This window comes from Anabrus simplex, chromosome 3, assembly GCF_040414725.1.
Source record: "Anabrus simplex isolate iqAnaSimp1 chromosome 3, ASM4041472v1, whole genome shotgun sequence".
Classification (NCBI taxonomy): Eukaryota; Metazoa; Arthropoda; class Insecta; order Orthoptera; family Tettigoniidae; genus Anabrus; species Anabrus simplex.
Genome location: NC_090267.1, coordinates 194,822,401 through 194,849,936, shown reverse-complemented (window position 1 = coordinate 194,849,936; position 27,536 = coordinate 194,822,401). Strand labels below are relative to the sequence as shown.

The window sequence follows — 27,536 nt, the reverse complement described above, 5'->3', positions numbered from 1 at the left end:
GGTCTGCCTTACAAGGACTGCACTCGGCTAGAAATAGCCACATGAAATTATTTTATTATTATTATTATTATTATTATTATTATTATTATTATTATTATTATTATTATTATTATTATTAACAAATGCATTCCAATTGGGAGATATCACACAGGCAATGCTTACTTACAGCATAGAGAATAGAAATAGCAAGTGAGAGCACTTTGATTTGCTTCCCGTTAATGCAATAGAAAAACTAGTGGATATGATGTGGAGAGTTACCACTGCAGCACAACGATTGCTTTGGATGCATAGGTGGCATTGTTTATACTGGGTACACATGATTTTACTTTTCACAGAAGTGATTTTTGAGTATACATTAACCATATTTGGTAATACAATGTGTATAATGTCATCGTGCTTTGTGCCGGAGTGTTGATCTGGTTACAGGTCAAATAAAGGTAAACATTTCTTCTTACCACCTGAAAATGAGGAGCATTTCTCTAAGTGGACTCGAGCAATCCCAAGAAAAACAAGTTGTTTACACATCTCTAGGATTTGTGAGTGTCACTTTTTGGAAGATCTCATTAGAAAGGTAGGCTTGTTTATTGTTAATGGGGAAAAGTTGAAAATCTGAGATTAAAGTGGAGTTTAAAGCAAGAGCTGTCCACACATTTTTCCAAACTTGCCTTCCTATTCAAGCAAGTCCCTGAAAATTCAAGAATCCCCACTGGAACAAGAGTTGTTCGAAGAACATGTTGCCAATGACAATATTGAAAGCAATAGATTAGAATGTAATCAACTCAATTTGCTCTCTACATCTAAAATATTTACTAGTGACCATAATGTGGAAATTAAAAAAACCTGATCTCAGTTTGCTGTGGACATCTTAAGTAGCTGATAGTGACATTTATGCTTCTAGAATTATTCTAAATTTCAGAAGACAAGTTAAAAACCTGAAAGAATTTATATACAACCAAAAAGAAATTAACTGTAAGTAGAGCTATACTGAAACAGATTGAAAATAAGATCAGTGTGTCAAGTGAAGCTGAAGTTAGTATTGTTCCGCTAGCAAGAAACAAATAACTGTAGACACAATGCTCAAGAAATTTAACATGAACCCCAATGGTATGCACTATTATATCAAGTTTCTGCACGGCCAAAATTAAAGAAAAAAGTAGTACTCATGAACTGGGAAAATGAAATAACTCTTCCTTATGAGGGAAACCTCACAAAACAGAATTTGGTGTTTCCATACCTGCCAACCTTTCCAATTTACCCAGAAACTTTCCATTTTTTAACTCATCTTCTGATTTATTTTTACTTTTTCCTATTTTTGACCAATATAACGTCCAGTACGGTCAATACTCTTCCCCTAGGATGAAGGATAAATTCTTATACGCTTGTGTAATTTACCCAACCTCATTTTCAAGCGTATTTATTTGATTCTTTATTTCACGAGAGTATCGTCTGTCACCTTCATGTATCGTGTTTTCTGCTCACTACAGCAGCATATGTGCTTTACGACTGGGCATTCGGGACGGCAATCATCCTACAAGCCAAGATCGTACAAGCAAGAGATACTAGCGCGTGCTGCACTAGCGACTCTGTTAATCGGGATGAAAGAATGAGTTTGTTACTGTGTGATTCGCACACTATTAACATTGTTTCTGTGTGTAATTTCATTGGAGTTGTAGGCCACATATTTTTTTCTAGTAGTTCTGTACTTTTCCCCTGTCAACGTCGTATGTTAATAATATATGAAACATACCAATCTGTTTTATATGTGGTAGTTTTGTGTATTTCAGTGCAGTTTTGTTCATTCTTACTTCATAATTTTAATGATTTTAATGTATTTCAGGGAGTTTTGTCAGCGACAATTTCTGGTATTTTCTTTTCATGTTATGGCCAAAAAACATAACAAACGTTATCTCTAAGTGTTCAGGTATACCTATAAAATGAAATTTCCATTCATTTTACAGTCTAATAAAGGAAACAATTATTCGTTTTGTTGCATGTGTCGGTGTGATATCATCATCATCATCATCTGTTTACCCTCCAGGTTCGGTTTTTCCCTCGGACTTAGCGAGGGATCCCACCTCTACCGCCTCAAGGGCAGTGTCCTGGAGCTTCAGACTCTTGGTCGGGGGATACAACTGGGGAGTATGACCAGTACCTCGCCCAGGCAGCCTCACCTGCTATGCTGAACAGGGGCCATGTGGAGGGATGGGAAGATTGGAAGGGATAGGCAAGGAAGAGGGAAGGAAGCGGCCGTGGCCTTAAGTTAGGTACTATCCTGGCATTCGCCTGGAGGAGAAGTGGGAAACCACGGAAAACCACTTCCAGGATGGCTGAGGTGGGAATCGCACCCACCTCTACTCAGTTGACCTCCCGAGGCTGAGTGGACCCCGTTCCAGCCCTCGTACCACTTTTCAAATTTCGTGGCAGAGCCGGGAATCGAACCCGGGCCTCCGGGGGTGGCAGCTAATCACGCTAACCACTACACCACAGAGGCAGACGTCGGTGTGATATAAATATTATTATTCGTATGTATGTGCCATAAATGAGAGTGATTAGGTACATTTTCTTGTAGCCCTTTTGATGTTTTTAGTTTAAGATTTTAAATTTAATGGTCAATTCACATTGTAACTGTAGATATGTATGCCTTTTATCCTGTTCTTTTTTCACTTCGACCGTGGCTCAATACATACATACATACATACATACATACATACATACATACATACATACATACATACATACATACATATCTTTATTTCCCAACCATAGTACACACTGTTGATTTTTTGGTAATAAAGAGAATAAGCCATTGCTACCCTCCTGAAACTAATTTACTAATCTACTACATCTACTCAGTGGCATCCCACACATGCACAGATAGCAAGCACCACATGCACGATGCTACCACAACTACAAACTACACTAATCACTTAACTACCTGATTCTACTGCCTATGATTAATTTAAAATAGCTAGCTGGTTGCAGCATCTGCCTTGGTAAGGAAACTAGCCATCCAACCTGTAGATACCTCGTGAGGCTAGATACCAGACCTCACAGGCCCATTGCTGACAATGTGTTTCCTCCCATTCCTTGTGTAGCAGGCCACATTTGGCACAAGTCAGTCCAACACATGGCCTGCCACACTCCTATCTCCTGTCCAGCCCGATGTACACGGCTTACCTTCTCTGCCCCATTGATAGCACACTTCCTTACCTCTCCTCTTTCTCCACATTCAGACATGCTTAATCATTTCTTCCATGGGATGTGTCAGGCCCACCCCTCTCACTCACCTCTTACATTAAGCAATCCGTTATCACGCTTATTCGAACCTGCTCCTGCTCACATACACACTCAATCCTATTACAAAGCCTCCTACTCCAGATATATATCAGTTCATTCTTCCAAGTTCTCTTTTTACATACTTTCACAATTACTTCACTACCAACAATTCATCCTTCTCTACCCTATTCATTCCCCTTATTTTACTTATTGCTTACACATAAACAATCCATCATTTTACATCACCTCCTCTACACACATATAAACAGTTTATCCTTCCAAACTCTACTAGTTCACTCCATCTTCTCACAGTTCTTTCCACCCTATTAACTTACGACTTACACCTAAACAATCCATTATTCTACATCACCACCCTTACAAACATACAAACAGTTTTTCTTTCCAAATCTACTAGTTCACTCAATCTTCTCACAGTTCTTTCCACCTTATTTTACGTATGACTTACACATAAACAATCCATCGTTCTACATCACCCCCTCTAAAAGCATACAAACAGTTTATCCTTCCATACTCTACTAGTTCACTCCATCTTCTTACAGTTCTTCCACACTCTTATTTCTTACACTCTATCTTAATCCTCTTGTTACTTATTCACTATCTTCTATCTAAATGTACATAGCAGCCATAAACTTAATATATATACCACCTGCTTATAATTATTACCCTCCTCATTTTATGATAAACATCTTGCTCTGGGCGGATACCGTTCCCATGCACAAGATGTTACCACATACCTCATTTTATTACCTACTACCCTGGCACCTGCTCACCTCCCAATTTATCAACTCCTTCCTTCTTCTATCTACTTTCTACTTATTATAAACTCTTTTCACAATCACATCAGTTCTAGAATTTATGTGCTCATCTCTTGATACATATTAATTATATAATACTCTCTTCTTAGTACACATACCTTATATATAATACAACACTCATATACTACTTCTCCTTGTTCTACTTTCCAGCATCTTGCTCAGGGCGGATAGCGATTCCTCTGGGCAAAATGCTCTCCCTCCTTCATCAAACACTACAGCCTCTTTCTTTGATCACTCCATTTTAAATTCCACACTCATATCCATATATATCACTCATATACTACTTCTCCTTGTTCTATCTTTCCAGCATCTTACTCAGGGTGAATAACCATTCTTCTTGGCAAGATGCTCTCCCTCGTTCACCAAACACTTACAACCTCTTTTTCTGATCACTCCAGTTTGTAATTCCACTCACTCTACAACACTCAAGTTTCTTACTCTACTACTACAACCTCTCTCCCAGGGTGGCTCCCAGTCCCACGAGCCTGCTGTTACCCCCCCCCCCACTCCCACTCACTAACATACTTACTTCGCCCAGCTCCTTCTACCTTCCTAATCATCTAAACCTTTCTTCTCCTACCTAATCACCCTTGCTCTTTTCTAAACAGTGCTCCATCCTTCCCTATTCTTTCCTTCTTCATTTCCCTCAATCTTTCCACCATATCTTTCTCCTTCTTCTAGCTATCCACTTTTATTCCCTCAATTTCTATAAAAATCTTGCTCTAACCACATTTAAGAATTTTGATACATTTGCTCCTCTACCACACACTCTACATAACCATGATGTCATCTTATAACTTTTCTCTACCTTTTCCACCTCCTTATTTACCAATTTCTGTTTTATCTCCTCCAAAGCTCGGCATTGGTTGAATATATGTGAGTCCAACCAACCCTCCCCACACAAAAGACATCTATCCTTACTTTCTCATCCTACCCATCCCCTATTTCTTGGAACTCCTAATATCCACCAATACAAGCCTCTCTTAGCTCTTCTGGCCTCAAACTTATTTTTTGGGTTAATTACTTCCACCAATTTATTTAATACTGATAGAGAGTCTCTCTCCCTCCATTCCCTTATTAAACTCTGCTTTTCTATATCTAATAATCTTCCCTTTACCCTTTCCCATGCCCATTCTTTCCTAGATTTTGTAACCTTCCTTTTTTACACTTCTTAACCCAATAACTTTCATTCTCAATACTTATCTTAAATCTATACGTTCCTTGTAATAATTTCCCTCCCATCTCTTCCTCCAATCTTATTCAATACTTGATCACCCTCTTAGCTATTTCAACCTCCATAGATTCTTCACACACTAATCTAGCTCCTGCGTTTGCTGTGCAGTTTGGAAGGGCAAACATGAACTTGCTAAATTTTGCCACTACCTGGTTTAGTTCTACCCTATCCTCCTCCAATCCCCATACTTCAACCCAAATAACATTTTGCCCTTTACCAGTGATTGAAACACCATTTTCTGAATTTTGTATTTTATATCTGGGAATTTATTTTCTAATACCCCTACTGCTGCAAGCACTCCTCTTCCCTTTAATTTAGCCCTCCTACACTGCTCTTTCCATGAGTCATTATTACTAATTATTACACCTAAATACTCTATTTCTTCCCCTGGTCTAATTTCATCCTGATCTACCTTCCATACTTTCTTTTCCTTCCTCACTCTCCTTTTCCTACAAACCATTATGTGTGTCTTTCTTACATTTACCCTGAGAGACCATCTTCTAGTATAATCAACTACCTTGTCTAACCCTCTTTGCATACCACTTGCCGTCAATGCCAAAATCAACAGATCATCTGCGAATAGCAGCCCCGGTACCTCCATCTTCCCTATCCAAGGACAATGCCACCTCTCTCCTCCATGTCTCTCTAAAATATTATTTATAAACAATATAAATAATATCGGGGATAGCTTACATCCTTGTTTCACCCCACTCTTCGATTCAAAACACTTACTCATCCTTCCGCCCTGTAAATTAATCATCACAAACACTTTCTCATATATTATTTCTAGTGCCCCCCTCATTTTCTTCAGCATCCCTACTTCCGTTAATCTCATTGCTACTAGATATAATTTAAGCCCTGCTATCCTCACATACTTCGAAATCAAAGTGTCTAAAATCCATATTATCAATTGTGTTCCTTCCTTTCCTTAATCCATTCTAAAATTCTGATATCCTCCCATACTGCTCCACCCAATTTTTTATCCTATTCACCAAAATCCCTTTGACAAAGCGTCTAGGAGTATTATCCCTCTATAATTATTTGGATCACTTCTAGCCCCTTTATTTTTATAAATTGGGCATAATACCCCCTTCCTCCACTCACTCGGAAATTTCGCCGTTTCCAACAACCTGTTTAAAAATTTAACCATCCCCCTCAACATCGGTTCATTGGCCCCAACTTCCCTCCACACACTGTTAGTAATACCATTCACACCTCCTGCTGCCTTAGGTCTTGCTTTATTTAAGACCCTGATTACTTCTTGCCTTGTCATCTCCTCATCTAGTATCTGAAATCCTACTTCTAATTCTCTTCCTATATATGTCTTGTCCATTTCTCTATACCAGTTCCCCATTTCTTCTAAAAGCCTTTTGAAATATCCAACCCACTCATTTTCTCCTATTTTTGTGTCCTTCCCTGCCAGTCTCGCTCTCCTTATCTTATTTACAGACTCCCAAATCCATGGTGCAATATATGTGATGAAATCCAAGAATTAAAAAATCATCCAATTGATTTCTAAAAGTTGGCAGCTATGTGTTTCACTCAGCAGGCTTCATAGCAGGAAAAAGTTATAAATATTTGGACTACTTAGATTGTGCTCACACCCTTTGTAGTGAACAGCCCCCTTAGCTTCCACTATCAAGATTTGACCTCATTAAAGATTATGGCATGAAGAAAGGCATCCAATACTTGAGATATCCTTCACCATGTGCGTTTAGGTTGTTATTGAAAGTAGAAGAGGTCATCTCAGAAAAATTGCGATCAGAACAAAATTTGTGGGGGAATATACTTTTTGCATGTTTGGATAGCAAAGACTATGTCTGTTGTTGTTGGACTCAGACTTTGGATGCAGTCATTACCACAGATATGATTATGGGAAAATCAGTTTCATTATATTACATGCCTCTTCTTCCGTAAAGAAGAAAATAAGGAAAGAGTTGCTATCGTGTTGTTGTTGGACTCAGACTTTGGATGCAGTCATTACCACAGATATGATTATGGGAAAATCAGTTTCATTATATTACATGCCTCTTCTTCCGTAAAGAAGGAAATAAGGAAAGAGTTGCTATCGTCCAAATCAGCAAAATTTTCCTGGAAGGTCTCCAAGTTTTTTGGCAACTAACGCTTTTGGGGGTGAGTTGAAACTGTTTGTATATATGTTAGATAATGTGAAATGTATAATAGTTTCAAATATATCTTACAACATTGTAAGTCATTTCAGAATTAATTATTTTCAAACATTTTCAGAGGATAACATTAAGCCACTAAATTAGTGTGTTAACCAGATTCCTCTATTCAAATATGTATTCCTGGAATGTACACACATGGCACATTAAAGGAAACAATTCAAAGGTCATTCTGTCAAATGGAGGTCTTACAGTTTTTCTTTCGTGTACATTTTATGTTGTCGCGCCTGCTTATTGTACAGGGTCCGGTGGAATGAACAGCCTGATTTGAGTCACATAGTACGGCATCACTGCTGCACCTGCGCTAACTAACTGTGTGCATTGCACTGAGGAAGGACTGCCATTTGTAACTATGGCCTTGTGGAGTTTGGAGCATCAAGAATTCACCATTGAGGTGTATTTCAAAAATAACGAGTCTCCCATTGTTCAGCGACTCTTTTGTCACCATTTCAGTTGGGCTGACATCATAAAGTCCCAGATCATCCGATGATTGTACAGTGGGTGTAACAATTCAGGACTACTCTATCATGTGCAAAGAATACCCAGGATGACGAAAGATACAGTGGATCCCAGAGTGAGTGGAGGAGGCCCGTCAAGCAATTATCTGAAGTCCTCGGCATTCTGCTACCAGACATGCCTTGGTGCTAAGAATGAATCATTCTCTGTGATGCATCATCCATGATGAACTGCACTTCCACTCATACAAAATGCAGGTTGCACAGAAACTAAACAAACAAGAGAAAGATGCCCGACAAACCTTTGTGTTACATAAAATCAGTTTCATGGTCCGTATCGCACTTCAATAGATTCACAATTAAGTATTTATTTATTTTCCACCTAGTCGATACAATGATTGCTTAAGGCAATTTTAAAGGTCAAAAGTGGTACATGTTTCGTATATTATCAACATCTTCAGCCACATAACACTGTTTAGATGAAAAATATATAAAATTGACAAAGTAATGCTTTAGAGGAAGTGTCCTTAAAATTAACATAAGATTGACAAGATTAAAACAAACAAATAACTCAAGAGAAAATATATAAATTATTTCTACAATAGAAAGCAGTCATCAAGGAAACACTTGTACAATATTCCATAGAGAAATTGTCCTAATAAATATTCTTTTCTTAATAATTCATGAAAAAAGATCAATTTATAAATTAAAAATTATACAATTTATAAGTAATTATCGAAATGAAGAAATCCTGATATCACAGTGCGGCTCTTATTATTAATGTAGATGAAAATATAACTAATTCCTAGTTGTCAAATCTTATTAAGCCTGCTTTCCTTTGGAACAGTAACTCCTGTCATTCTTTCACAGTCTCGACTAGGTGGAAAATAAATAAATACTTAATTGTAAACCTTTGTGTTGCATTTTCCAGAAATTTTAGCAGCCGAGCCGCAGGTGCAAAACAACATACTGATGTCAGATGAAGCTCATTTTCATCCAGAACAGTGGTGTCAATAAACAGAATCACAGATACTGGGCGCCATTTAATTTTCTTTGGCTGCAGGAGCACCCCTTGCACTGTGAACATGTGACAGTGCGGTAGAGTGTGGCATCGTTTGGCATCATAGGTCCATTTTTTTCTTTTTAAGGATCTTCATGGCCATGCAGTAATGGTTAATAGCGATTGCTATGTCCAAATGTTAAATGACTTCCTCCTTTCAAGGGTGAACAACGAATATGGTTCCAACAGGATGGGGTGACAGCTCACACAGCCTGTCAGTCCATGACTGTCTTACGGCGTTATTTTCCTGGTCGATTGGTTTCCAAATTTGGCAATATTCAGTGGCCAGCACAGTCACCTGATTTGACTGCCCCTGACTTCTTCTTATGGGGATACTTGAAGAGATCTCGTTTTCCTTGTCTGATAGTTTTATTTTTGTCAAGTGAACTACTGAGGGGGGGGGGGGGATGAAAGTGTTCTATACATAGATTCCCTAGAATACGCGGCAATTAATAATAATAATATCTTCTTGAACATACTTTTCTGGTCCAGATATGTCAATGACACTCTGGTTATTCTAGATGACAGAACGGTAAATGCAGCTACCACCCTCAACAATTTAAACAATATAGATTCTAATATAAAATTTACATTGGAGTCCGAGTCCAATAACTCAATAAATTTTTTAGACCTTACAATTAAGAGACTGCCTTCCTCACTAGAATATAATATCTACAGAAAACCAACACAAACAGCGACAACTATCAGAAGAGACTCTACACACCCATACACACATAAGTGCGCCACTTACTACAGTATGGTAGACTGAGCATTAAAAATACCGTTATCTAAGGAAAATCTAAAGAAAGAACTGAATACCATACGTGCCATTGCTAAATATAAAGGATATAATTCCTCATTCATAGAACGCATTATCAACAAATGTAAACACAGACTAAAGTCAACATTAACCAAAGAAAGACTTAACCCTGCCCTATACGCCACCTTCACTTTTAATGAAAACATACACAGTGTAACTAACATCTTCAAGAAATATAATATTAAAATTTCATACAGAACCAACAATAGAAATATAGAAATAGTGCACAATTCCAAGTCAATAAACAAATCCGACATTCACGCAAAGTCAGGTGTTTATCGTTTCAAATGCAATAACTGTTTTTCCTCATACATCGGACAGACCGGAAGAAGTTTCAAAGTTAGATACCTAGAACACGTCAATGCCATTAAGTATAATAGGGTTTCTGCAATAGGCCAACACATACATGACTCAAAGCATAATTTCACTACCATAGAACAAGACCTAGAAATTCTCAAGAACATAAACAAAGGCCCTTTACTTGATGTTACGGAAAACTGTTTTATTCATTTAGACCAATTTTTTAATCCCAATCTAAACCTCAATGAAATTTCAGAAAAACCTAATATTCTTTTCGACTTCCTAATCAAAGTCTTTAGAGGCATCAAATCCACGAAGAAGAAATCGATCTTTTACGCTCCGCACAACACTCTGCTATGTCACACACTACCACCACTCCATCCCCCTCGCCCACCTTAAACTCCGCCTTCCCATCCCTTCCACTCCCCTCCTCTCTCCTTCCACCCCCTCTCCTTTTCCTGCCCCTCCCACCTCTCCTCCACTCACACTCAACTTACTCACATCCATCTCACTCGTCCACAACCCTTCTCACAACACACAACCAGCACGCTGAACAAGGCGAGTCCCATATTCCATCACATTCGGCCGCGAACCCATCTTTAGCTATCCATTTCATTAACTTAGTTTTTCTTCCTTTTAAGCTTCATCACCTATGTTGAGCTGAGACGACCTCAAAATTCAACCTTATTCAACCACTCAACATCAGGCGTACCGGCCTTAAACAAATATTTGATGGTCTTGCCAACCACACACAACACTGGACCTGGACTTGTATATCTCCATTGATAACAACAGAAGAGTGGACAATTTTACCGCATCGTTTTATTATTATACTAAGTCTTTTACTCTCATTCATCAGAACAATTTTATTGTACAATACCTATCTACCTCATTAGACTATAACGCCTCTATGTGTTATATTATGCCATCATATTTTACTCATTATTCATCTTCATGTGCCTTCTTCTTAATCTCTTTACTTCTCTGTTATAATATAGTGGGTCCCTACCATTCCTTACCACCTTTAAATGTACAAACCTTTTCTCACACTCCTCAACAATTGCTTTAAGCCCATCCCACAGTCTGTTTACATTTTTATTTACCGTTTTCCACTGGTCATAATTACTTTTTTTAAACTCTCTCATGCCTGTTTTATCAGCCATATGGTACTGCCTAATAGTCCTAATTTTAATATATTATTTTCTTTCACATTTAATTTTTAATTACCACAAAACAGCTTTGTGATCACTAATACCATCTATTATTTCAGTTTCTCTATAGAGCTCATCTGGTTTTACCAGCACCACATTCAGAATATTCTTCCTTCTAGTTGTTTCCATCACTTTCTGAATCAGGTGCCCTTCCCATATTAACTTATTTGCCATTTGTTGGTCATGCTTCCTGTCGTTCGCATTACATTCCAAATTGACATTTGGTAAATTGAGATCACCCGCTACAATCACGTTCCTTTCCTTATAATTTCCCACATAGCTGGTTATCTTATCAAATAATTCTGAATCAGCATCTGCGCTACCCTTTCCTGGTCTGTACACTCCAAAGACAACAAGTTGCCTATTATCTTTAGAGATGAGCCTTACCCCTAGAATTTCATGTTTGTCATCTTTAACTTTTTCTTAGCTTACAAATTCTTCCTTCACCAGAATGAATACTCCCCCTCCTACCATTCCTATCCTATCTCTACGATACACCCTCCAGTTCCGTGAGAAATTTTCTGCATCCATTATAGCATTTCTCAGCCATGATTCAACTCCTATTACAATATCTGGTAAGTATATATCTATTAAATTAATTATATTCCTTTCTTTACAATACTTCTACAGTTAAGCACTAACAGTTTTACATCATCCCTACTTGATTTCCAGTTCCCTGTTCCCTTAACACTGCTCCCTAGGCCACCCTGTTTCCCTGAATGTACCTCCCTATAACCCTTCTAAACAAATTTCCTAACTTATACGTACCACTGCGGTTTAAGTGAAGGCCATCTAAACTTAGATCCCTATCTCCTACCCACCAATTACGATCTAGAAATCTCACTCCCAGTTTGCCACATACCCACTCCATAGTCTCATTTAAATCCCCAATCACCTTCCATTCTATCCCTCCTACACAGTATTCCACTGATAACAATCTTTGCTTCCTTAAACTTCACCCGTGCTGCATTTACCAGGTCCCACACATCCCAAACTATGTTGGTACTTATACCTGCTTGTCTTACGTTGTTAGTACCAACGTGAAACACTACCACCTTCTCCTTTCCCTCTTCCTTCTCTTCTAGTTTTTTTTTTTTTTTTTTTTTTTTTTTTTTTTTTTTTTTTTTTTTTTTTTTTGCTAGGGGCTTTACGTCGCGCCAACACAGATAGATCTTATGGCGACGATGGGATAGGAAAGGCCTAGGAGTTGGAAGGAAGCGGCCATGGCCTTAATTAAGGTACAGCCCCAGCATTTGCCTGGTGTGAAAATGGGAAACCACAGAAAACCATTTTCAGGGCTGCCGATAGTGGGATTCGAACCTACTATCTCCCGGATGCAAGCTCACTCTACTTTCCTCAACATCTGCCTTAACCTAATTCCTGGATAACACACTATCCTGGTACCCTTTCCTCCACACACATTCCCAACATGTCTAACGATAGAATCCGCCATGACCAGAGCCTCAACTCTACCCACCTCATTTGATCCCCTCCTCTCCTGGTCAGTCCTATCTTTCCTGACAGTTGCAGATGCTACTTCCTCCCCACTTTTCTCCATCCCATGGCCCTGTTCCACCTGCCTTTTGCTATCCACTACTCCCCATTTCCCTTTCCTACCTTTTCCCTTTCTCCTACTTCCACACTTCTCAGCAACAGTTCCCTGTTCCTCATCTTCCCGCGGTTGTTCTACCTGCAGTGACTTGTATCCTGAATGGAGCCCTAAGCCTGCTATCTCTTTCCCCTTAAAACATTAGACCACCTGTCTTCTGCAATTCCCCCCTTTCCTTCCCATCCCTCTATTACACCTACTGTATCCTATACATTGTTTGAGGGAGGCCTCCTTTCCTTCCTGTCCTCTGAGAGAATCCTAATTATCTCCCTCAAGCTCTCCAACTCTTTCCTCATACTCCTTAATGCCTGGCCACACCCACAGTTCCTACACTCGCACTCCTTAGCCATTCTTTACTAAATAATGAAAAGAAAAGGAGAAATAAGATAACTTATTCTGTGCAAAATAAAAATGAAAGGAAAGAAATATTGTCTAGGTTAGTTCACAAAGATCACACGACGGGTAAGTTAATTAATATAGGCTACTACTACACTACAATGGATGGAGATGGAGAAGAACAGTCAGATAAGTCAGGCAGGAGTTACCAGGAAGAAAACCATGCTGCTGGGATGAAATGTAAGGAATGGTGAAAGAAAGGAGATGCTGGTGGATAATCTTTTCACATATGAGTGACAGGGTGGCTAATATAGAAATTGGGCAATAGTTTCTGACCTCTTTCCACTTTTAAAAACTGGAGTGATATTAGTGATTTTCCAGTTGTCAGGAAAGTAGCCAGCTAAGAAGCAATAGTTAAATATAACAGCAATAGGATGGGCAAGAGTCATAGCAATATTCTTAAAACTGGGTGAGTTGGCCATGCTGTCAAGGGCACGCGGCTGTGAGCTTGTATCCAGGAGATAGTGGGTTTGAATCCCACTGTCGGCAGCCCTGAAGATGGTTTTCCGTGGTTTCCCATTTTCACACCGGGCAAATGCTGGGGCTGTACCTTAATTAAGGCCATGGCCGCTTCTTTTCCACTCCTAGCCCTTTCCTGTCCCATTGTCGCCATAAGACCTATCTGTGTCAGTGTGAAGTAAAACAACTTGTAAAAAAATATATATATTTTTAAAGAAAACAGAACTGAGGCCATCTGGACCAGTAAGTTTATTTTCTGGCAGTGAGGAAAGTAAAGAATAGACTTCTAACTCGGAGGTGGAAAGATTATTGAGACTGTGAGAAGGAATAAAATCAATACCCAGAAAATCTGGGAACTGAACAGGTGCCACAAAATTAGACACAAAGTAATTGTTGAAAATTTCTGGTCTGTTATTACCAATGACCCTAAGCTACTGTGTCTGGCACATTCCTGTTGTTTATCAAAGACCAGAACCTCTCACTTCTAGGCAGGCAAAGTTTATGTAGACCTGGTAATCCCATTTTAGAAGTTGTTTATGGTATTTGGAAAGGTCAGAAAAGGTTTTATAGCTGACTGCAGAAGGTGACCTTTTCTCATATTTCCAGTCTTTTGTTTTTATTAATTTCTGCCATTTTGGTGTGGAATCACTGCCTAGATGAACATTACCATATTATTTTGGCCACACTATTTGTTTTGAAACAAAAACTCCTAAAAGAGCACAGAGGAAAAACACACAGTTACTCTTACTCACTGCCATCTTGATACTTTATGCGAATGATCACTCCTGGTTATGTAATGGGGCTTTTCTAGTCAACTGTACAATTCTCTTCAAACTGGCTTATTCATATAAGCATTGCCATGGCACTTAACTATGTTCTTTTCCTTCTACCCTCCAGTGTCTCTCAACCAAGTTTTCTATCATTCTTGTCACACTACTGTAACTCTAGAATTGAAATCATTGTAGCCTTTTGCAATACCATCTCTAGTTCACTGATGAGCCCTGTTTTGTACAGATCCCATACAGCTACTCCATATTCCAGGATTAACCTCACGAGCGATAAATATCTCATTACCTTCACCTGAATACTGCTGCCCTTTAGCACCCTCTTGACTAATGTAAGGAATTTTACATTTTAATAATCACACTATGCAAGTGTCCTGTTTTAGTTCTTTTCTTACATGGACGCCTAGGTATTCATATGAGTTACTCTCCACAAGAGTGTCCAATCCACGAGTATTGAAAGCACTCTTGCTAATGTTTCTTCCCTAATTTTGTGAGAGTGCATTTCTGGAAATTTATTTTCGTTTTGTTATCAAGTGCCCACTTATGCAGTACATTTAGAACTTGCAATGACCTATTATCATAGAGTCAGAGTTCCCTGTATGTTATATAATTGTCCATAAACAGCCTACAGTCACTTCAAATTTTGATCAGCAGGTCATTGATAAATGCTATTAATAGAAGTGGCCCAATAACACTACCTTCTACATCTTCTGACATTATAGAAACTTTCTCGGAGTACTTAAATCCCACTTTTACTAGACATGTGGTCTGACAAAAATTCTTGGATCCACAGAACAACTGTTTTATCAGTGTTTGTTTCCACTAGTTTTTGGATCAGAATCATGTAGGGCTACATAAAATGCTTTAGTTAAATCAATTACAATAATGCCAACTTGTATTGATTTGTTTAGCGACCTGCTAATGCCCTGAAAGAGCAACAACAGGCTGACGGTCATTAAGCCACATATTTATCTTCCAGCTACTCTGAAATAATGTGTTCTATTTTTTACATAAAATGGACATGAGACTAATGGCCCTATAGTTGTACATTAGCAGCCTGTTTTCCCTTTAAAAATCAAGACTACAATTGTTTTCTTCCCATCATCAGGAATTTTCATATTGTTGATAGATACATTAAATAGTATTTCCAGGCAGTGTATAATGGCTCTATTTTCCAGTTTCAAAAGCTCTGCAACAATATTGTCAGATCCTCTCAACCTTCTTTTTAAATTCTTAATTCTTTCCTGAATTTCTCTATAGCTAATTTGGAAGAGAGAACAATTTGTGTTACTGTTAATATCTATTACCAACTGTTCATTAAATACATTGCCATACTGAACAATTAATTCATTAGCTATAATTAGATTGTGAGTACTTACCTCACCTTCTCTGGACATTATAATTGACACAACATGGCTGGTTCCTTTCATTCACCTAACTTGATTATAGAAATTTTTTTACCTATTTCCTCCAGAAGAAAAGTCTTTCATATATTTATCATAAACAGTTTTCATTTCAGAAAAGAGTTCTACATACAATTTGTGAAATCTATTCATATGTTCTGAATTATAGTATCTTATGTTGTGCACTTTCCTTACTTTCCTCTTTAAGAATCCTAATTTTCCTGTTGTAGTACTCCGGATCTAGGTTCTCTTTAAGAAATATATAAGGTACAATATCCTCATAGCCGCATTAATAATATTAACGAAACTGACCTACATCGCATTCAAGTTCCAATCTTCTGATACCCAGGTTGGAAATATTTTGTGTAAGAACCCTTGAAATTTAAAGGGGTCAGCCTTACTATACTGGTATCCCTTAATTTTTCCTCGTTATCTACTATAGAGTTTATGTGATATTTAATATTTAATTCTGCAGTAGAGTGGTCACTAATTCTTAGGATTCCTGCCCAGCTACAACTCCCTCCTGTAGCCTGGCTCCATGGCTAAATGGTTAGCGTGTTGGCCTTTGGTCACAGGGGTCCTGGGTTCAATTCCCAGCAAGGTCGGGAATTTTAACCATCCTTGGTTAATTCCGCTGGCACTGGGGCTGGGTGTATGTGTTGTCTTCGTCATCATTTCCTCCTCATCACGACGTGCAGGTCGCCAACGGGCATCATATCAAAAGACCTGCACTTGGTGAGCCGAACATGTACTCGGACACTCCCGGCACTAAAAGCCATACGCCATTTCATTTTTCCCTCCCGTAACTCCCCAGACCAATTTACTTGCAGAAGTTCAAAAGTCAGGCGGACTGAATAACTCAGATGGAAGAGGGCTTGCCTTCTGAGCTCAAGTTGGCAAGTTCTATCTCGGTTCTGCCCAATGACATTTGAAAGTACTCTAATACGTCAACTTCATGTTGGTACATTTATCAGCACGTAAAAGAACTCCTGCAGGACATGATTCCAGTACATTGGCATCTCCAAAAGCTCTAAAAGTAATTAGTGGAGTGTAAAAAATATATTATTATTTAAGTCATCTGCAATATAAAACTTTTCTGCATATTGCTGCCTGTACATATGGTGTCATCCAGCCTGTCGAGTACTAATGAGTTGTTACAAGGCGCCCTATTATTTTCCTATTATTTTAATAGTATTGGCTTTCCCTTGATCCATGATTTACACACACAGCATTTCATCACCCTGATCAACCCATTATAATCAACTAATCCTACCTATGCTCTTACGCGCACAAATAAATACACCTCTCTATCTCTTCTGTATATAATGATAATATACTGAGATTACTTTGCTATGATTCACATTTCCGCTCAGCCATGACTCTGTACAAATGGCAATCTCCACTGAGTAAGATTCAACAAGATTCTAAAATTCAATAATTTTATTTTTTACACTTTGAAAATGCACCTGCAGTAGTGGTTCATGGTGCGAGTTACTGTAGTCACGTCCTAGTTCGTGAACCATGGGCAATGGCTGAGGGGCCTAGTAAGTGGTCTCGAGAGTTGAGATACCAGTTGCTACGGAATGGGAGTGACCATCTCAGACATATTCTGAGTCATAGCCCTTCTTGTGCTCAGGCGGCTAGGACTATACAATACACCGTTGGTCCCTAACCCGTTAGAGGAGAGATACTCACTTGGACTATGTGAAAGTAGGGTAGCATCCTGCTTCATGAATTTACCGAACTCAGAACATTTTAAGCAAACCTCGAACCAATGGGAGTAACGGAGTCCCACTCCAATTTGAAAGGCAAGGGACTCCTTGGAAACAATTTGGCAAACGAAATGGAATTCAATGGGGAACTATCAATATTAATGGAGTTTATGGAAGAAAGAAAGTAAAACTGGCTGAGACAGCAAAGAGGATTCATCTGGATGTGCTAGGAGTAAGTGATATTCAGATAAGGGGAGATAACAAGGAAGGGATAAGAGATTATAAAGTGTACTTGACAGGTATTCTAAAGGGAAGGGCAGAGTGTGGGGTAGGGCTTTTCATCAGGAATACTATTGCACGTAACATAATTTCTGTTAGGCACGTAAATGAGCGAATGTTGTGGGTAGATTTGGCAGTTGGAGGAATTAGGACGAAAACTTTCTCAGAGTATTCACCATGTGAGGGTGCAAATGCGGATGAAATTGACAAGTTTTATGAAAGAAGGTAGAGTCAACAGCAAAGATAGGATAGTGCTAATGGGCAATTTCAATGAGAGAGTTGAAAATAGAACTCAAGGATATGAAAGGATGATTGATAAAAGTGGCGAAGAAATGGAAGCTGATAGGAATGGGAAGCATTTGCAGGACTTCTGTGTTAGTATGTGTTTAGTAGTTACAAATACATTCTTCACGCACAAAGCTATTCACTGCTACACAAGATCCTTAAAAGACTATATCTTAACCAACTTTGAATTCAGGAAATCTGTTAGGAATGCATGAGCTTTTCAGGGATTTTTCAATGATACAGACAACTATCTGATCTGTAGTGAACTAGGTATCTCTAGATCTAGGATAGTGAAATCTGTCTGCAAACGAATAAGGGTAGAAAATCTCCAGGATGAGGAAATTAGACAGAAGTACATGGATATGATTAGTAAGAAGTTCCGAAGAGTGGACAGTACATAGATTCAGGATATAGAAAGAGAACAGGTGGCATACAGGGATGCAGTAGTAGAAACAGCAAGGTATGCCTAGGAACAACTGTGTGTAATGATGGGAAAAAGCAAACATCTTGGTGAAATTATGAAGTGAGAGCAGCTTGTAAATGTAAAAAGAAGGCTTCTCAGAAATGTCTCCAAACAAGGGCTGATGTAGACAGGGAATTGTATGCAGACGAAAAAAACAGAGCAAAACAAATAGTTGTTAAATCCAAGAGGAAGTCGTGGGAAGATTTTGGCAATAACCGAGAAAGTGTAGGTCAAGCAGGAGGGTAACCTTTCTGGACAGTAATAAAGAATCTTAGGAAGGTAGGGAAAAATGAAATGAACAGAGTTTTAGGTAATTCAGGTGAACTCATAATAGATCCAAGGGAATCACTGGACAGGGGGAGGGAATATTTAGAAAATCTTCTCAACGTCAAAGTAAATCATCCTGGTGGTGTCGCAAATAACCAACCTCATTTGGAGGAGGAAAATGGTATTGGTGAAATTACCCTTGAGGCAGTGGAAAGGATGGTAAATAAACTCCATTGTCATAAAGCAGCAGGAAGAGATAAAATTAGACCTGAAATGGTGAAGTATAGTGGGAAGGCAGGGATGAAATGGCTTCATAGAGTAGTAAGATTAGCATGGAGTGTTGGTACAGTACCTTCAGATTGGACAAAAGCAGTAATTGTACCTTACAGATTACAGCAACTATAGAGGTATCTCATTCATTAGTATACCAGGCAAAGTATTCACTGGCATAAACAGGGTTAAAAGTCAGGTTGTGAGTTTCACAAATAGGAAAAGTCCTCTCAGTTTTAATTACTGCATTGATGGGGTGAAAGTTCCCTTTAGAGATCATTGTAAATACCTAGGTCTTAATATAAGGAAAGATCTTAATTGGGCTAATCACATAAATATGATTGTAAATAAAGAGTACAGGTCTCTGCACATAGTTATGAAAGTATTTAGGGGTTGTAGTAAGGATGTAAAGGAGAGGGCATATAAGTCTCTGGTAATAATAATAATAATAATAATAATAATAATAATAATAATAATAATAATAATAATAATAATAATAATAATAATATTATTATTATTATTATTATTATGTTAATATAAGAAAAGCAACTCGATTTGTTCTGGGTGATTTCCGAAAGAAAAAAAAATTGCGTTACAAAAAAGTTCCTAAGTTTGGACTGGGAAAACTTGGGAGAAAAACGACAAACTGCTTGACTAAGTGGTATGTTCACAGCAATTATAATAAGAAGTTATTTCTTGCCCACCTATTCAATACAATCCACCTTTTGGTATTTACAATTTCATACAATTAAATTTCTCTAAGGGACATGTTTCGCTCACATAATGAGCATTTTCAGCCTTAATTAATCTTAAAATGATATATCTTGAACAGTCGTGAACATATTTAAAAAGTCAATAGTCAATATTAAAATTACAATAGTCTAAAAACCAACGTATATTACATCTAAAAAAAAAACATTAAAGCACTTCTTAAAAATGTGATAACATTAATAATCAAAATTATCACATTGTCAATTCAAAATCTTGTGTCTGAAACTAATGTTGAACTTCATCTTAATAACTGCAGTAAATGGTTTTCTATAAAACAGCACCACGATGAACGCCAATGTTACGGAAAAACAAAATTGAAATGCAACTTGTGTGATGTAGTGTATCCAGAATGTATATATTGAAATAGAGTCCCGACAGGATGAACTGTGAAAACACAATAATCCATATTGCTTTAAAATATAACAGACAGGACATAGAATATGTGCAGGAGTCAAATGTGGGATCCAGTTGAAAATGCTGATCAACTTGTTTACAAATGTAGGTAGCGAGTGTTATATCATACAAATTTGCGAGTTATAGAACGTCATGCTTGACCTCCGACCAAATTATACAGATAGTGGGATGATTTGTTATTAAGATGTTAGGTAAGTCCTACTGGTCCAGAGTTGTTAACTTGTCTGCCATTGCAGCTAATGACAGGATAATGACCTGTAATAAATTGTATGTTCCGAGCTGTCAATGGAGAGATGGTGTGGGAGGACATCAGTAGACGAATAAGTTTGAGTGGTGTCTTTAAAAGTAGGAAAGATCACAATATGAAGATAAAGTTGGAATTCAAGAGGACAAATTGGGGAAAATATTTGTTCATAGGAAGGGGAGTTAGGGATTGGAAATAACTTATCAAGGGAGATGTTCAATAAATTTCCAATTTCTTTACAATCATTTAAGAAAAAGCTAGGAAATCAACAGATAGGGAATCTGCCACCTGGGTGAATGCTTTAAATGCAGATCAGGATTGATTGATTGATTGATTGATTGATTGATTGATTGATTGATTGATTGATTGATTGATTGATTGATTGATTGATTGATTGATTGATTGATTGATTGGAAGGGAGGGTGCGATCAGTGGTTGGAAGGAAGTTGGATGAAAACCAGTGTGGTTTCAGACCACAGAGGGGCTGTCAGGATAAGATTTTTAGTATGTGCCAGGTAAAATTGAAGAATGCTACGAGTGGAATAGGCATTTATGTTTATGTTTCATAGATCTGGTAAAAACATATGACAGGTTACTGAGGAAAAAGATGTTTGCCATACTGGGGGACTATGGGATTAAAGGTAGATTATTAAAAGGCATTTATGTTGACAGTTGGGCTGCAGTGAGAATTGATGGTAGAATGAGTTCTTGGTTCAAGGTACTTACAGGGGTTAGAGAAGGCTGTAATATTTCACCTTTGTTGCTCATAGTTTACATGGATCATCCGCTGAAAGGTATAAAGTGGTAGGGATTAATTCAGTTAGGTGGAAATGTAGTAAGCAGTCTGGCCTATGCTGATGACTTGGTTTTAATGGCAGATTGTGCTGAAAACCTGCAGTCTAATATGCTGGAGCTTGAAAATAGGTGCAATGTGTATGGTATAAAAATTAACCTTTCGAAGACTAAATTGATGTCAGTAGGTAAATTGACCAGAATTGAATGTCAGATTGGTAATACAAAGCTGGAACAGGTAGATAATTTCGAGTATTTAGGATGTGTGTTCTCATAGGATAATAATATAGTAAGCGGGATTGAATCAAGCTGCAATTAAGCTAATGCAGTGAGCTCATAGTTGAGATTAACAGCATTCTGTAAGAAGGAAGTCAACTCACAGACAAAACTATCTTTACATCAGCCTGTTTTCAAACCAACTTTGCTTTATAGGAGCGAAAGCTGGGTGGCTCAGGATATCTTATTCATAAGTTAGAAGCAACAGGCATGAAAGTAGCAAGAATCATTGCTGGTACAAGCAAGTGGGAACAATGGCAGGAGGGTATTCTGAATGAGGAGATTAAGTTAGGAATAAACTCAATGGATGATGCTGTACGCATTAATCAGTATTGGTGTTGAGGTCATGTGAGGTGAGTGGAGGAGGATAGGTTACCTAGGAGAATAATGGACTCTGTTATGGAGGGTAAGAGAAGTGGAGGGAGACCAAGACAACGATGGTCAAACTCGGTTTCTAATGATTTAAAGATAATAGGTATAGAACTAAATGAGGCCACAGCAGTAGTTGCAAGTAGAGGATTGTGGCAACATCTAGTAAATTCACAGAGGCTTGCAGACTGAATGCTGAAAGCATAACGGTCTAGGTATAATTATGATGTATGTATGTATGTATGTATGTATGTATGTATGTATGCATGTATGTATGTATGTATAACATTACTGTAAATAATAATAACAGAATAAATAACTGAACAACCAAAATTAATATATAAGTAATAATAATAACAACGTAAACGTTTTCACCTTTTCAATACTACAATATATTCACAAAATTACAAATTACACGGTACTAGTTTCGACCCATCTAGGGGTCATCATCAGCCGTATTGGAGCAAAGATCATTTGTGGCGAAATCCTAAGAAAATGTTATTTTAAAGAATAACAAGTGAAATGAGATGTTATGGTAATAGTTAATAATACAAGGAATATACATACTAAGAGGTTTTTAACAAAGAATAAAGTATAAATGGGGTGTTGTAAAAATTATAATCATGGAAATCAGTAAGTTCTTGTATTGAAATGAAATATGGCTTAGGAAGAGGGCTTAAGGTGGGGCTGAAGGGTGCGGGAGAAAGTGTAACTGTCTTGGAAAAGTACCTTTGATTAAATTTAGGATTGAGTTTAGGTTGGCTGCATTATTGTTTCTGAGGAAAGTGATAAATAGATCGAAGAGTATGTTGGGTTTTTCTGAGATTTCATTGAGATTGTGACTGGCATTAAAGTATTGGTCTAGGTGTATGTAGTAATTTTCCATTATGTTGAGTAAAGGGCCCTTGTTTGCTAATACGAGGATGTCCATGTCTTGTTCAATATTGGTGAAATTATGGTTATAATCTTGCATGTGTTGGCCGATGGCTGAAAACCTGTTGTATTTTATTGCGTTAGTGTGCTCGTGGTATCTGATAATGAAGTTTCTCCTGGTTTGCCCGATGTAGGTTTTTTTACAGGTGGTACATTTGATCCTATAAACTCCTGATTTTAAAAAACTGCTGGTCTTGTTGATGTGTGAAGTATTGTATAAAACGTTCATGTTCTTATTGTTGGTTTTGAAGGCTATTTTAACGCCTTGTTTCTTAAAGATGTTGGTTAACTTGTAGATATCATTGTTGAACGTGAAGGTGGAAAATGTTAGAGGAGTTTATAGGATCAAATGTACCACCTGTAAAAAAACCTACATCGGGCAAACCGGGAGAAACTTCATTATCAGATACCACGAGCACACTAACGCAATAAAATACAACAGGTTTTCAGCCATCGGCCAACACATGCAAGATTATAACCATAATTTCACCAATATTGAACAAGACATGGACATCCTTGTATTAGCAAACAAGGGCCCTTTACTCAACATAATGGAAAATTACTACATACACCTGGACCAATACTTTAATACCAGTCACAATCTCAATGAAATCTCAGAAAAACCCAACATACTCTTCGATCTATTTATCACTTTCCTCAGAAACAATAATGCAGCCAACCTAAACTCAATCCTAAATTTAATCAAAGGTACTTTTCCAAGACAGTTACACTTTCTCCCGCACCCTTCAGCCCCACCTTAAGCCCTCTTCCTAAGCCATATTTCATTTCAATACAAGAACTTACTGATTTCCATGATTATAATTTTTACAACACCCCATTTATACTTTATTCTTTGTTAAAAACCTCTTAGTATGTATATTCCTTGTATTATTAACTATTACCATAACATCTCATTTCACTTGTTATTCTTTAAAATAACATTCTCTTAGGATTTTGCCACAAATGATCTTTGCTCCAATACGGCTGATGATGACCCCTTGATGGGTCGAAACTAGTACCGTGTAATTTGTAATTTTGTGAATATATTGTAGTATTGAAAAGGTGGAAACGTTTACGTTGTTATTATTATTATTACTTATATATTATTCTCAGTTCAATACGGACCAAAAACATGAAATTCATAACCATCAACAACCAAAATTACTCAAACATATAATAAATTAAATAAATAAAAATAATTAATCAAAATATCCATAGTATGGGCACCAGAATTCACCAGAATGGATCCCTCAAATTTAGATAGAGCATGATAATTCTTTATCTCCTAGGACAGGGATGGCGAACCTTTTCCAACTAGTGTGCCACTTTAAGTCTGGTTTATTATTCTCAACTGTCTACTGTGCCACTTGTTATTTTCTTTGGAATGGCTACACCCCTCCCCCCCCCAAATTTTTGTCCCTAATTCCATATTATGTTTCATAATATGTTCTTACATACATATATATATATTGTAAAATAATACGTTTGATTGCATGTCCCGTGGTCGTATTTTGCCAATACCGCAAAAATACATTTTTAAATATGTAAGTTTTAAGAATATCTAACGTTATTTGTAAAAATATATATATATATAATAAGCAACCATTTTAACACACTTCATCATTAAGTATTATCAGATATAGAATCAAAAATACTAATATTGCCAAGGGACATTAAGTGAAATACCATTCTCAACTTTAGTGTGAAACTTGTTGCTGAATCTTAGTATCCATGTCGTTTATGTAAGGTTCACAACTTGTCTTCAATAACACACAAGAAGCACCTAGGTCTACAACAAGACAGTTTCTAACTGTTGACTTCACAGTGTTCATTGTAGGAAATAGCTGCTCGCAGGCGTACGATAACCAAAACAAAGTAAGTAGCATCGTAGTACGTTTCTTCATGGTCTAATACATCTGTAGCAGGCTGTTCCACTGAAAATATGAAGTTCTCCGGCTTGTCGATTCGATTTTCACGAATGTACGAACTTGTTCACCCATACCCTGCTTTCTTGAAATTCAGTCAAGTCCATTTGTAAGCTGTCAACATTTAACCACTCAAAACCACCTTCATATCACTCAATTGTCCAATATGAGGTATTGAAATAAAGTGAGATATTTTCTCCAAATCTGGAAATTGGGATAATCTTTTGACAACTATTTGTCTTACCCCCCCCCCCAAAAAAAAAACATTTGCATACTAAGAATAATTAAGCGCTGTTGGCAACCACACACAAGACAAACTTCATTAATTGACTGATGTAGGTGAGCGAATGGCTCGCCGGGCGCATCTGAGATTTACTTTACTTGCCTTCCAGACTTATCAGTGTTGCAATGTTGCCATACTGCACTTCCGAATGGAACTAGAATTTAGATTTTCGGTATTTATTTCTTAAAACTGAAACAGTATGATTATACGATGCACGAGGTATGTATTGTCTATAGTACACGACGTACATAAAAACGTCAATATGTGCATGTGGTGTGCCACCGAAATCATGTTCACGTGTCACCAGGTGATACGCGTGGCATAGGTTCGCCATCCCCGTCCTAGGGCGAGTACATAATGCTGCATACTGGTACATCTGCTGCAGGCCTTACCTAACCTCCTGAAAATGACTAAATAGGTAGGAACTGCACCTAGATTCATCATTAACTCCACTGATTCTAAAATATCTAACTACATTCTCAATAAAATCCGTGCATGAGCACCTCATCAACATACCAAAATACACATATAATACACAAACAAAATATTACTGAAAGACTCCATATTTACAACAACAACAACAACAACAACAATAACAACAAAGAAAACAGTGGGAAAACGAAAGCGAGAACTAAATGGTTAGTCTGTTGAACAATGTACATATATGTAGATTAAGAACCCTTCACTGTCTCTGTATCCACACGACTTGCCGATTCTCTTAATTGGCACTGATAATATCACACAGATACTGTACCTCATAATATTGAGTTCACTGAGTCTAACACTTGTTGTAAAGATATATACATTTGAGCAACACACGCTTGTCGTTCCTGAAGATAAATTAGGGAAAATCTGAGATATAGCACCTCCCAGCTTTCAGCAACATGTAATACCAGGCTGCCACAAAGTGATACAATACTCAATGCGTAAACACTCCACAGTTTGTCGGTCAGCCACTTTCCACAAACATAACAAGACTACGTTCCACAAATAAGACAACGTTCCACAAACGTTTGAAGTCCAGTCCAGTATAGTGCAGCAGTGTCACTCCAGTACCGTATATCCAGTTTCACTCCCGTATCGTGTGTCCGTACTATTCATTCCCGTACAGTATGTGTGATTAACTTCCGCTGTGATGTCAAAGTATATAAAGACCTCAGCTCTCACATGATATGCCGAGATTTATCCTGGCCAGCCAAACATGGTAGATCCTCATGTCAAGATCACGCCCTGGACTTCTTCTTGCTCCCAAGACAATAACAAACTCTGGGGTGTTTCACATGAGTCATAAAACTTTCCGAGTACAACAACAAGCTCATCTCATCAGACTGGGATATATACATAACTCATGCAAAGTTTCCAAGTTCAATATAGCAATGTTTTCCTAGCCGTTGTACAAAACAAATTACTCATACCTACCATATGTGGAGACCTTCCAGCTTACAAATATTAATGACAAAATATACAATTGAAATGCAGATAATAATAGTAATAATAAATAATCAAATACTGACAATAATATCTCTCACTTCTACATCCAGTGCAAGGGTGTAATATATGTACTATTACAGTATGTATGTATGTATGTATGTATGTATGTATGTATGTATGTATGTATGTATGTATGTATGTATGTATGTATGTATGTATGTATGTATGTATGTATGTATGTATGTATGTCGTCTTAGGGCCTTACGTCCATAGTCTATCATCTGTGGCTGCTCATTGCACATAATCACATCCAGTTCATAACTCACCTCTCTCCCTAGTCTTCCTCATCTTTGCCTGCATGATTCTATAACCTTCTCATGTAGATTCCCTTACTTGTAGGAACCTCGCCTCTTCAGAAGCAGCCCATCCCGGGCAAAAAGTCCCGGCCTCCTGTCCAGCAATTTGTCTCCACATAAACCAAGACCAGTTGGTGACTCACCCAGTCTATATGATTGCTCATAGAATTCACCTGCCATACAGGTACGTCCTTCCTCCACACTGCGCCAGTTTTCATCTTTGCCAATTTTGTTATGAATAAAACACTGGCTGTTTTATTGAATTAATTTAATTGAGGATGGCCTGATTAGAGCACACACACACACACAATTATACTTGACTGTTGTATGCAAATGTTCAAAGTACAACACGAACAATTACTTTATTTTCTATCTATATATTTGAAACACTAGGCTGATTTTTATTTCATCAATTTTGAGATAATAGCTGAACCGA

At 37.7% G+C, this 27,536-nt stretch overlaps 1 protein-coding gene across 2 annotated transcripts in view; it reads left to right on the top strand.

Annotated features, from left to right (window-relative positions):
- The window catches only part of LOC136867154 (trypsin-1), a 533,185-nt gene that overhangs the window by 351,030 nt on the left and 154,619 nt on the right, over positions 1–27,536 (top strand). The window lies entirely within an intron of this gene.